Consider the following 13,086-nt stretch of genomic DNA (forward strand, 5'->3'; position numbering starts at 1 on the left):
GGCACCTTCAGTATTTCACTTTGAGTGATAGATCTTGCAGAAGCCTGAGCTAATGATTTTACTCTGGCCATATTCATAGCTTATTGTTCCTCAAGCTCTAGTCTTTTGTCCATTCAATCATCTTTTTTGTTCTTCTTGCTGATTCTTCATTTCAGCTTCCATATCTTCTAAATCATGCCTTTTCTCAAACCACTCACATTGTTCACAGATAGTAGCAAAGTCTACAAGCACCTTAGCTGATATGCTTGAAGCATACAAAGCTGTACTTGCTCCAGATGCCTTTGAAGATTTTGAAGATCTTCGTATGCTCATAACCTTGGAAATACTATCATCAGGATCCACATCTGAACTTTCAGATACTTCTGATTGAGCCTTTATCTTCAGCATTTCGCTCAGTACAGCACCAGTGGGGGCTTGCAACGTACTGATTCAGTTCCACTAACCTCTAAGTCAGCGAAAGAAGTCTGCAGGGCCTTATCATGGTTCTCTTCTTGCTTGGTAGTTGAAGCTGCTTCTTCTATGGTGGCTGGCTCCAAACTCCTGCTAAGCATTGTCGGTCCACCTTGCTGGCTCAACTCACGATCAAGCAGCTCTTTGAGAGGAGCTGCTTGCTCGATGTCTTTAGCTTGACAAGACCTCTTCTGCTCCATCTTGGATTCTTCACACTGCACCCATCTTCTTGCTGCTTCTTGTTCCTGGAAACTGTAAACAAATTTGTATCTTGCATGATCCCTTTAAGAGGATTTCTCTCACTGAATTCTTTGTGCTCTGCTTAGCATCTTTTCTTATCAGTTGTTTTCAAAACATTCTTGGGTTTCCTGTCAACCTAGCTCGTAGCAATGGCTTTGGTTCTATCTTATCTCTTTCAAGGTTACAGGTGATCTTTCCAGACAGACATTTCTAGTATGTAGACATTTTCTCATAGAAAACTGCTTTTCAATTTTAAATCTGGTTGTAAATTTTCTAAAACAAATTTCTGCAATTCTTTCTTCCAAACAAAGTTCACAATTTTATTACTTTTCTTTGAATAAATAGTGTAGACGACACTTTCCATTTTCTATTATTTCCCAATTTCAACACGTCATCTTCAAAGAAACATAAGCATTAATATTCCAATTTACTACTTCATATTCCAATAAATAAAACTTCGTAATTGCAGCCTTTAATTTGATTATAGAAACCTATGATATTTTGCATAACTATGAATTAACAAAGCATTGGATTATATTTAAAGACATTATGATATCAGATGATAGGAAATGATTAACACAAAATAAGATAAAATAAGATAATTCAAATGAATTCAAAGAAAAGTATTTCAATCTCATATATTTTACATGGTTCTCCGAAGAATGAGAAACAAATCTATCGTTTAGCTCAGGTATTACAACACATGAAGTCATACTAACTATGGTAACACTACAAAAACAATTTATCCTTACAGGAATATTCACTACAAAAAAAAAATATTCTTACAGGAATATTCACAAAATTAACAAAAATCAATAAAATCCAAGGTTTTAACACAGGAGTAGGCTATTCATCCCTTCGAGCCAGCACTGCTATTCACTGTGATCATCCACAATCCCTGTTCCTGCCTTCTCCCCATATCCATTGACTCTATCTTTAAGACCTCTATTTAACTCTTTATTGAAAGCACCCAGGGAATTTAGGTTCACGAGAATGTTGACAGGATTTCAAGGTTTGATTTACAGGGAAAGGTTGTGCAGACTGGGGCTTTTTTCTCTGGAGCATAGAAGACTGAGAGGGGACTTGATAGAGGTGTTTAAGATTTTAAAAGGGACAAACAGAGTAAACGTGAATAGGCTTTTTCAATTAAGAGTGGGGGAGATTCAAACTAGAGGGCATGGTTTAAGATTGAAGGGGGAAAATTATAAGGGGAACATGAGGGGAAATTTCTTTACTCAAAGGGTGGTGGGAATGTGGAAAGAGCTTCCGACAGACGTGGTCGAGGCTGGATCATTGGTTACATTTAAGGAAAGACTAGATAGTTACATGGATAGGAGAGGACTGGAGGGGTATGGACCAGGTGCTGGTCAGTGGGACTAGGAGGGTGGGGATTTGTTATGGCATGGACTAGTAGGGCCGAACCAGCCTGTTCTGTGCTGTAAGTGGTTATATGGTTATATGGAATTGGCCTCCACTAGCTTCTGAGCATTCCACAGATCCACAACTCTGTGGGTGAAAAAGTTTTTACCCAACTCCATTCTAAATGGATACCCCTTATTCTTAAATTGTGGCCTCTGATTCTGAATTCCCCCAACATCGGGAACATGTTTCCTGCCTCTAGCATGTCCAATCTCTTAATAATCGTATGTTTTTCAATCAGATCAGGTAGATTACTATCTGAATGGTGTCATGTTTGGAAAAGAGGAAGCACAACAGGATCTAGGTGTCATTAAAAGTAAGCATGCAGGTACAACAGGCAATGAAGAAAGCTAATGGGATGTTGGCCATCATAACCAGGGGAGTTGAGTATGGGTGCAGAGGTCCTTGGTGAGACCACACCTGGAGCATTGTATGCAGTTTTGGTCTCCAATTCCTTTCACTCCCTAGATGCTGATTGTCACGTAAACAATCCAGCAGTTTGTGTCTCATTCCAACATTTGTGTTCTCTTGAGTCTTCTCATTCTTTAAAAAGTGACAAAGTTTTGAAATGTATTCATTCCAATTTTTCAGAAGATAGGAAAATTCTTCCATATTCCTGTAATGTAAGATATCCAGGAATAAGTTCAGGCAAAGCAGTAGTTACTTTCTGTTTTCATTGAAAGGCATTAAATGTATTCAAAACAATAGCCAACAATAGAATCATCCTGTAGGGAAATATTAGGCATGTTTAGCAACATAAAGCACATCTAGCTATTTTTTTACAGATATAAAAGGAAAAGGAAATGATACAAAAATAATTGAATGGCCCCATCTCACTAATATCATGTTCAAGTTTATTGTCCTATGGTAATGAGAATTTAATTTTTTTTCAAAATTAGACCTTCAGCACGGTAACAGTCCATTTCAGCCCACGAGTCTGTGCTGCTCAATTTGCACCTCATTAACCTACACCCTGGTACGTTTTTGAATGGTGGGAGGAAACCGGAGTTCCTGGAGGGAAATGACAGACACAGGGAGAACGTACAAACTTCTTACAATCAACATGTGATTCAAACCCGCTGGCACTATAAAGGCATTGCACTAACCATTACACCAACTGTGCCACCGAGAAGTTTTCTTTCTATGCAGCAAGCCTACTCCAACAAACTCAGAGCAATACATATAAAAGCACAGCAATAACACTGCGAAGATGGGTCATTCAGGTACTTGATGGAACATTGTCTGAAAACAATCAAGCAGATAATATTTTATTTAAGTATTAGCCATACACTTAAGCATCTTGGATTGTTTCAGTGTTATTGTCCAACAAGAAGTGATTATTTTAACATCTAATTTAATAATAAGCGTTAATCTTTGCCATTTTTAGAATACTAATTAGGATAGAATATTCCAGCCCAAGTAACACACCACTCACTGCCTTTGATATGAATTAAGCAGCTAAACTGTACACAAACACCATACCCTTATAAATAAGGATTTGCCAAGGCTGGGTTGGAAATATTTTTTGATTGGACTTTGTTTACTATATTCATTAATATCTTTGAAAGTCATGTTATCATCTCTGCCAATTATATGATCTTTTAGTAGGTAGTTAGCTTTGCACTTTAAAAAAAATATTGTACTAATATAATTAAGACAACAGCAATCACAGCTTGCATTTATAAAGGAACTTGAATAAGAATAAGTTTTCAAATGTAACAGTGTCAGAAGGAAAATGGACACTGAAACCAAGGAAGAAACATATAGAAACTTGATCTTGTAGCGGCAGCTACACTGATCCTGCAATAACACTCACAACCAGACAGGTTGACCTCAGTGAGCAGACTAGTTTATTGCAGGCTGCTGGGCTGCACTTATACTCCCAGCCCGGACCAGGCTGAGAACCGCACTGGAGGGCGCTGACGTCACCCAGGCATCATGCGAGGGTTTCTGAGCCCCGTGATGGAAGGAAGGGAAACCCCCCAATGGTGCCATTTTGGCTGGCAGCCCCGCCACGTGGCTTACAAGTGGGGCCAGTTCACCTGCCTTGTGGTGAGCCGCCACACAGCCCCACCCCCCCAGAACCAGCGCCAATGTCCTTTTTCGCTAGGCAGCCTTGCTTCTTGGGCTGGGCAATGAACACGGGATCGGTGGGATCAGGGTGTGCTGGCTTCAGCCTGTCCATGGTAAACAGCTCCCGCCTGCCACCAATGTCCAGCGTGAATGTCGAGCCAAAACGCTGCACAACCCTGTACGGCCCTCGTACGGTCGCTGCAGAGGTGTCGCGGTCGGGCCCTGCTGAACGAAAACGTACTCCATGGAAGGCAGTTCACCGGGAATGTGAGATGGCCGGGTGCCATGCCTGGGCAGCAGTGGGGGTTCGAACAAGTCCAAGCGTGCCCTGAGGTGAGGAACTAATTCATGTGGCGACCACTGGGGATTGTGAGGTGCGGTGACGAACTCACCAGGTAGTGCCAGCGGTGCACCTTAGACAAGCTCAGCTGATGATGCCTGCAGATCTTCCTTGGGAGTGGAGCGGATGCCCAGGAGCACTCAAGGCAGTTCATCCACCCAGTCGGGGCCGGTGAGGTGGGCCATGAGTGCCGACTTAAGGTGGCAGTGCAGACGTTCAACCATTCCATTGGCCTGCGGGTGGTAGGCCATGGTGTGGTGTAGTTGGATCTCCAACCTGTTGGCCAGCTGTGCCCAGAGCGCAGATGTGAACTGGGCACCCCGATCGCTGGTGATGTGACCCGGGATGCCGAACCGGGTGACCGTGCTCTGGAGCAGGAGTCGGTGGAGGCGTTGGGCATTGGGATCACCTCAGGCCAGTGAGTGGTTCGGTCCACGACCGTAAACAGGTAACGGTTGCCCCAGGAAACAGGTAAGGGCCTGATGATGTCCACGTGAATGTGACTGAACCATTCCTGGACGTGCTCGAACTTGTATGGGCCCTTGGTGTGTCTGTGCACCTTAGATGTCTGGCAATGGGTGCATGTTCTGGCCCAGCCCACGATCTGCTTTTGCAGCCAATGCCATATGAACCATTCTGCCACCATAAGGACTGTGGACTTTATGGACAGATGTGAAAGGTCGTGGATGTGACAGAGACCTGCCTGCATCACTGCTGGGGAACCACTGGCCGCGGGGTGCCCAAGGAGATATTGCACAGGATGGTGTCTTCGCCACTCGGAATCGGGAGGTCTCGGAACCGCAGGTCCATGATGGCAGTCTTGAAGGCCCTCGTCTCCTCATCAGATTCCTGGTCACAGGCGAGCTGGTCGGAGTCAAAGCTGGGCGTCAGCACACAGATGGCCGGTCACGAGAGTGCATCAGCAACCACATTGTCCTTCCCGCCTTGTGCCGAATGACAGTGGTAAATTCTAACATGAAGGAGAGGTGACGCTGCTGGTGGGCCGATCATGGATCCTTTGCCCTCGCGAGTGCTGGGGTGAGGGCTTTGTGGTCGGTGAAAATGGTAAAAGTCCTCCCCTTCAAAAAATAGCGGAAATGCTGCACCGCCAGGTATATGCCCAGTAACTCGCGGTCGAAGGCACTATACTTACGTTCCGGCGGGTGGAGCAGGCAGCTGATGAATGCCAGAGGCTTCCAAAGTCCATTCACCTGCTGCTTCAGGATGGCACCGACGACTGTGGCAGAGGCATCAACAGAAAGTGCCATATGCAGGTCAGTGTGCGGGTGGGTGAGCATGGCAGCCTTCACGAGGGTGTCCTTGGTGGCTGCGAATGTGGTGGAGGCTTTTGGGTTCCAGGCGAGTGTCTTGTGCTTGGCTGCAATGAGAGCGAACAGCGGCTGAATGATGCGCGCAGCTCCCGGGATGAAGCGGTTGTAAAGGTTGACCATATCCATGAACTCCTGCAGCCCCTTGAAGCTGTCTGGGCGTGGGAACTCCCTGATAGCGGCGACCTTCGCAGTAGCGGGCATGGCTCCTTTGGCCGTGATGGTATGGCCCAGGAACTGCATGGACTCTTTCCCAAACTGGCACTTGTCTGGGTTGATGGTAAGGCCGAAGTCAGCCAGCCGGGAGGAAAGGGCAGGTAGGTGTGCCTTGAATTGCGCCCGGTCCTTGCTGGTGACAAGGATGTCATCCATATAAATAAAGACAAAATCCAAGTCCCTGCCCACAGAGTCCATGAGGCATTGGAAGGTCTGAGCTCGAACGACAAGCGCAGGAATTCGAACAAGCCAATAGGGGTGATGATCACCGTCTTGGGTATGTCCTCAGGGTGCACCAGGATCTGGTGATATTAGCGCACCAGATCAACCTTGGAGAAGTCCCTCACACCATGCAGGTTGACCATAAAGTCTTGGATGTGAGGGATAGGGTAACAGTCAGGAATGGTTGTCTCGTTGAGCCGTTGATAGTCTCCACAGGGATGCCAGCCAGTGGAGGCTTTCAGGACCAGGTTGAGCGGTGAGGCCCATGGGCTGTCAGACCGCTGAATGATTCCCCAGCTCCAACAGGTGTGAACACTCCACCTTCGCTATCTGGAGATTGTCAGGCGGGATCCGGCGTTCCTTGGCGTGAACCAGTGGACCCTGGGTGGGGATGTGGTGGAACACCCCATGGTGCGACAAGGCAGCAGAGAACTGTGGCTTAAGGAGTGTTGGGAGCTCGTCCAGGATTCGCTGAAACTCATCTCTGGGTGTGCTGATCATGGCCATCTGCAGTTGCTTTGAACGGGAGGCGTTGAGGCGAATGGACTGGAAGGTACGGGCGTCCACCAGGTACCTACCTCGAGTGTCCACCAGAAGCCCATGTGCGAGGAGGAAGTTTGCACCCAGGATGGCAGTCGGGAGGGACGAGACAGTGAACCTCCACACGAAATTCCATTAGCCGATCTGGAAGTGGACTGTCTTGTCTCCATATGTCCGGATTGCTATTGCATTGGCCACATTGAGGGGAGGTCCACAAGGTCGGTTCCTGGACTCGACTGCCATGGCCGAGATGATGCAGTTCTGGGCTCCAGTGTCAACGAGGAACCGCTGGCCGCTGACTGACTTCCACAGGTAGAGGAGGCTGTGTCCTTGGCCAGCTGCCGCAGCCATTAACAGTGGCCGGCCTGGTCGTTTCCCTGGAATGAGCAGGGCTGACGACACGTCCGAGCCTTGGCTCCCCAGCGCTGGTGGTAGAAGCAGAGGCCTGAAGCAGATGCTGTGGCCTTGGTTATGCTCTTGGGGGTGCCTGCAGGGGCCGTGTGTTCTACTGCAGCTCTAGGTCATGCTTGTGCCTCTTGATCTGCTGGACCACTGAGCCCTCCGGGAATTGTGTGAGCCATAGCTCTTGGACCTTCTGGGTGACCTTCCTCGGGTCGCTGAAGCTCTCCTGGACCAGCAGCGGCTGGATGTCCCCAGGCATATGGTTGAGGAAGATGCGCTCGAAGAGTGGGCTGTTGGTGTGCTCACCCATGAGCGGGAGCATCTTGTCCATCAGCTCCATCGGGGACCTGTCCCCTAGGCCATCGAGGTGCAGCATCTGAGCGGCACTCTGGTGTCTGGATAGTCCGAGGGATCCAGTAAGTACTCGCTTGATGGTCTTGTATTTGTCCTCGGCGGGTGGGTGCTGAACAAGGTGCAGCACACATCTGGCGGTGGCCTGGCCCAGGACAGCGACCACATGGTAGAATTTGGTTGTGTCAGACAAAATCGGGCAGAGGTGAAACTGAGCTTCTGCATGGCTGAACCAGGTCTCTGGCTCCTGAACCCAGAATTCAGACAGTTTTACAGCTATAGCACTGATCCCAGGCTCACTCATGATGGGTTTAAAGACGTTTGAACCAGTCGGGGTCACCAATTGTAGCGGCGGCTACATTGCTCCTGTAATAACACACACAACCAGATGGGTTGAGCTCAATGAGCAGACTAGCTTATTGCAGGCTGCTGGGCTGCACTTATACTCCCAGCCCGGACCTGGCTGAGAACTGTGCTGGAGGGCGCTGATGTTACCTGGGTGTCACATGGTCCCCCAGCACAGGTTTCTGAGCCCCGTGCTGGAAGGAAAGGAAACCTCCGATGGCACCATTTTGGCCAGCTGCCCATTTTGGCTTACAAGCGGAGCCGATTCGCTTGCCTTGTGTTGAGCCGCCACAAACTACATATATAAAATTTGGCAAATTGGAATGAAGATATTTGCCTAGATATAACAAGGAATTACAAGCCTTTACTAACTGTAATGACTCAGGAAGCTTCTACAAAGCAATCAACGTCCATCAAACAGAGTAGGAGCCTAAAAACAACTCACCCCTCATATGGATGCAGCCTGCCATATCTTTGTGGTCCATCAAAGCAAGATACCTCACAACTCCTGAGCAAAGACAGTACATGCATCTTCACTGAGAAGTCAGAGCAAATGAAAAGATGGCAGGAACACTTCTACGAGCTGTTGAATAGACCAGGAACCATCACAGATGAAGCACTGGGCAGATACACCCTTGACCCATATTGTTCAAGCCAGATGCTCCCCCTACTCTTTGTGAAGTTATCAAAGCCATCAAACAGCGAAAGCCAAAAATTACCAGCGCCTGATAGCATTGCAGCCAAATTCTACCAGTATGGTGGTAACACTGACATTATGTCTGCACCAGCTGTTCACAAAGTTGTGGGGAGCTGCAGAACTACCACTAGACTTCAAAGACACATCAGTCATGACCATCTAGAACAGGGGTGTCAAACTCAAATTCACGGAGGGCCAAAATTAAAAACTTGGACTAAGTCGAGGGCCGAACTAAATATTTATTGAAAATTTTCAACAACATCTGCATGTTTTCCCTTCTTTCAACATATGTAATGTTAAACTTTTTCTTATTAAAATAAATGTTTAATATTAGTTTTGGATAAACTCTTTCATTGTCATTGTCATTGGCCCATTTCATTTAGCGTTCTAAAACCGTGCACATGACGAGTCAATGAGGGATGATTAAAGCAGTGGTCTTCAAACTTTTTCTTTCCACCCACAGACCACCTTAAGCAATCCCTTACTAATCACAGAGCACCAATGGCACAGGGACGCGAGTGGAAAGAAAAAGGTTGAGAACTATTGTATTGTGGTAACTCCACATCTGATTAGGTTAATTGTTAGGCAAGTGGTCAGAGAAGGACCCCCCACCCCCACCCCAAGAAAGGCTTAAATGACAGGAACAAAATAAGCTTCCGTCTCACTGCTCCCAATCTTACACACAGTCCTGATGTGGAATGTGGGGTCGCAGCTCCACGTTCACCTGAGTTCAGGTGCTGTCTGTGTGGAGTTTGTATGCTCTCCCCTTGTCTTGGACCAACAGGTCGGTCACCTGACGAAGGCACCCGAACCCCCCGTTGAAACGCCGGCGTCCGGGGCGGTGGAGGAATTGGCTGAGAAGAGCACGTTGCTCCCACTCCTCTCCCACGGTTGGAGAGGGATTAAACTGCGATCTCACGGCGCCGGGCTCGTCTCCAACAAAAGGAGCAGGAGGCAGGGTCCGCCGCGCACGGAGCGAGGGGGAAGGCATCGCCAACGAGACGTTCGGTCCAGCGTTGCCGCTGAAGCCCAGACCCAGCGAGGATGGTCCCCAACTCCAGCCGCGTCTGTGTGTCTGGGGGCCGGGCGGGCTGAGTGCGGCGCTCCGATCCCCGGGATTCGGAACTCTGAGATCCCTCCACACCTCCGGCGTCTTCATTTTCACCTTCAGTGTGTATGTGCTATACTGGCGCGACGGCCAGCGGGCCAACTCTAATATAAATTTAATATGATCTTGCGGGCCAAATATAATTATATCGCGGGCCAAATTTGGCCCGTGGGCCAGAGTTTGACATGTGTGATCTAGAAGAACAAGGGAGACAAGAGAGATTGCAACAAGTATCATGGCATCTCTCTTCTGTCAGTTGTGGGAAAATGCCTCGTGAAGATCATCCTGAGATGCTTGGTGTCCAAAATCAATGACAACCTCCTTCCAGAAAGCTAGTGTGATTTTTGAACAGGTTATAGAACAGTGAATATGATCTTCTCACTGAAACATATGTATTGAGCAACAGAGAAGTCTCAATATCACATATGCTGAGCTCACCAAAGAGTTTGACATGTTGGTAGTGATGGCCTTTGGAAGCTCTTACCAAACTTCAGTTGCCCACCCACTCCCCCATCATCCATCAGTTCCACAAAGTAATGGCAGGCTGCATCCATACGAATGGTGAGTTGTTTTTAGCCTCCAAATTGTTTGGACTATTCTTCGCTAGTGTTCTTCAGGATGCCACATCAGACCTGAAGTTAGGAGTCTTCCTACAAATGAGGGCTGATGGTGGCTCCTCAATCTCACAAGACTGAGAGCAAAAACAAAAGTCAAGGACATTGTTGTGCATGAGCTATAGTTTGCTGATGACTGTGCGCTAGTTGCCCACTTTCTCGAAGACTTACAGGAGATCATTTTGCCAGTGCTACCAAGAGCTATCAATTGACAATCAGTCTGAAAAAGATGGAAGTTTTGTACCATCTGGCCTCTGGCTAAATTACACTCATCTCAATGCTGTCAACAAATTTTGCTACCTGGCAGCACAATAACATCTCTAGATGTAGAGATCGAGCCAAGAAAGAGAAAGACCTGCTTTTCTTTTGGTCAGCTGGAAGATTGGGTTTGGTCACAAAACATCAGGTTGGCCACCAAGTGCAAGGTGTACAGGGCCATTGTCATATCAGCCTTGCCATATGGATGTGAGACATGGTGCCCATATCAGAGTTACTTACATCAGCTTGACCAACTGCCATAGCATCACTTACATTCTAGTGAGACAAGGTCTCAATATTGAGGTCCTTTCTTGAGCCAGAATGCCATCAGCTTCAACCTTGGTGATATCAGCCCAACTGTGCTGGGCTGGACATGTTGTTAGAATGTCTGATAGAAGACTGCCCAAGGATATCTTGTATGTCCAACTGTCCAGTGGTACCCGAAAACAAGGAGGCCAGCGACCATGGTACAAGGATGTTCTGCACAGAAGCATCAAGAAAGCTGACATTGCTGACATCAATATGGGAGGATCTGGCTCAAGACGGCTCATGGTGGAGGGATGCCATCAGAAAAGGTGTAGATGCTGCTGAGAACAAGCTCAAAGAAGCAGCAGAGGAAAGGCACAGGAAGCACCACAACAGACCCTCTGCCCCTGGTGCCTTTCCAGTCTGCACCTGTCAAGTATATGGGAAGCAGTGCGTGTCAAGGATCGACCTGTACAGCCACTCAGGATGCACATATCAAACCCCACAAACTGACTGAAAGGAACTATTGGAAAGGAGATAAAAGAAGAATGTTCAGATGTGCAGGCAGGAGTGAACTCCCAAAATACATGGGGCCTGAGCAAATGCAAAGCATATCTAAAAATGGATTTTTGACAAAAGCCCCAACTGAACATAATTTTCAGGATTTATGGCCAACGAACATTTGACAGGAATGATGTGATTCAACATGATATAATTTCACTTCCAGTAATTAAAACGAAATTCTAAATATCCAATTTGCAAGTGCTTAATGTTCAATCTTAGGTGCTTTCACACTGCCCCTGAAACCCGGTATTTAATCAACCATTTCACTCCCCTGTATGAGCACGACCAACATGGTTTGGGGGTTCATTTTCATTCCGATACTTAACCGAAAAGGTAGGTAATATTAGAGTCAAAATATTTCTGTGTAAATGTTGCACTGAAATGGCTTTTCTTGGTTCAATGTGAACACTCCAATCTGACCTGAACCAGCTTTAAACACAGGTCGTTGACATGCCAATCTACTGAGATCTCAGTGTGAAAGAAGTAAAGGTGAAGAAAGGGGAAAGTAAATGGTTCAGAGAGGTGTGAAACACAAAAGTCTGCAGACACTGAGATTGTAGTAAAAATACACAGAATTGCTGGAGGAACTCAACCACTTGTGTAGCGTTCATAGGAGGTAAAGGGCCTTGACCCTTTTCAAGGTATGAGCAAAAAGCAGGCAGACATCTTCATTAAGGACTAGAGACGAAGGAGGGGGAGAAGTCTAGATCAACAGCCAGAAGATGTTAATTGGATATGATGAGAGAAAAGATGAGAATTGATTTTGGCTCTGTAAAAGGAGAGAGAGGGAAAAGAAGAGAGAGAGAGAGAACGTGAGAAAAGGAGATGGGGAAGAACGAGGGAGGGGTGCAGGTTCTTACAGGAAACTGGAGAAGTCAATGTTAATGCCATCAGGTTAGGGGATGCCCAGACGGAAGATGAGATGTTGTTCCTCCAATTTGCAGTCTGGCAGTGCATGTGACCATGGACAGACATGTCAGCAAGGGAATGGGGTGGGGAATTGAAATGGGTGGCCATGGGGAGATCCTTGCTATTGTGGCAGACAGAGCCGAGGCACTCAACAAAGCGATTTCCCAGACTCCTAGTCAGAGAGTTAGGGCTACCTCTCAGCTGAATTGCCCCTCCTCAACACTGCTGCTGGGAAACTAGAGGACACAGGAATGAATGGTTCCTAAGGTCCAGAACAGTGATGCCGCCGTGAATGATGCTACTTTCCAGCTCCCTGTTTAATTGTACAGTATATTCAGATTTAATCAGTGTTGAGTTTGTACAATCTCTGGGTGGACTCTAAGGGTCAGTGGCAAAAATGAGTTGCCTTAGCTTAGGATCATGTTAGAATGTAGGAAGCTGTTCATTAATTCACGTGCATCAGGAAATATGGGACCAACAAAAGGATCATCTTAATCCTGATGATGGTATCAGATTCATAATTTATTGTCAGGAAAATGTCATGAAGTACATTATTTTGTGGCAGCATCACAAGGCAAATATTGCAAAAAAATTAGATTTAAAAATAAATAATGTAAAAACAAGAGAAAGTGAGTTAGTGTCTGAGGTTCAATGTCCATTCAGAAATCTGATGGCAGAGGGGAAGCTGTCCTCATGCCCCAGGCTGTTCATCTTCAGACTCCTATACCTCTGTCCTGATAGTAGCAGTGTGAAGAGGGCATGGC

At 46.8% G+C, this 13,086-nt stretch overlaps 1 long non-coding RNA gene across 1 annotated transcript in view; it reads right to left on the reverse strand.

Moving 5' to 3' along the window:
• Positions 1-1,042: 1,042 nt before the first annotated feature.
• Positions 1,043-13,086, reverse strand: part of LOC138736664 (uncharacterized) — an 81,568-nt gene continuing 69,524 nt past the window's right edge. Inside the window, exon 3 of the long non-coding RNA XR_011340501.1 lies at positions 1,043-2,725. This is a non-coding gene — a long non-coding RNA (uncharacterized lncRNA). The remainder of the gene's footprint in view (positions 2,726-13,086) is intronic.

This window comes from Narcine bancroftii, chromosome 1 (genome assembly GCF_036971445.1).
Source record: "Narcine bancroftii isolate sNarBan1 chromosome 1, sNarBan1.hap1, whole genome shotgun sequence".
NCBI classification, from domain to species: domain Eukaryota; kingdom Metazoa; phylum Chordata; class Chondrichthyes; order Torpediniformes; family Narcinidae; genus Narcine; species Narcine bancroftii.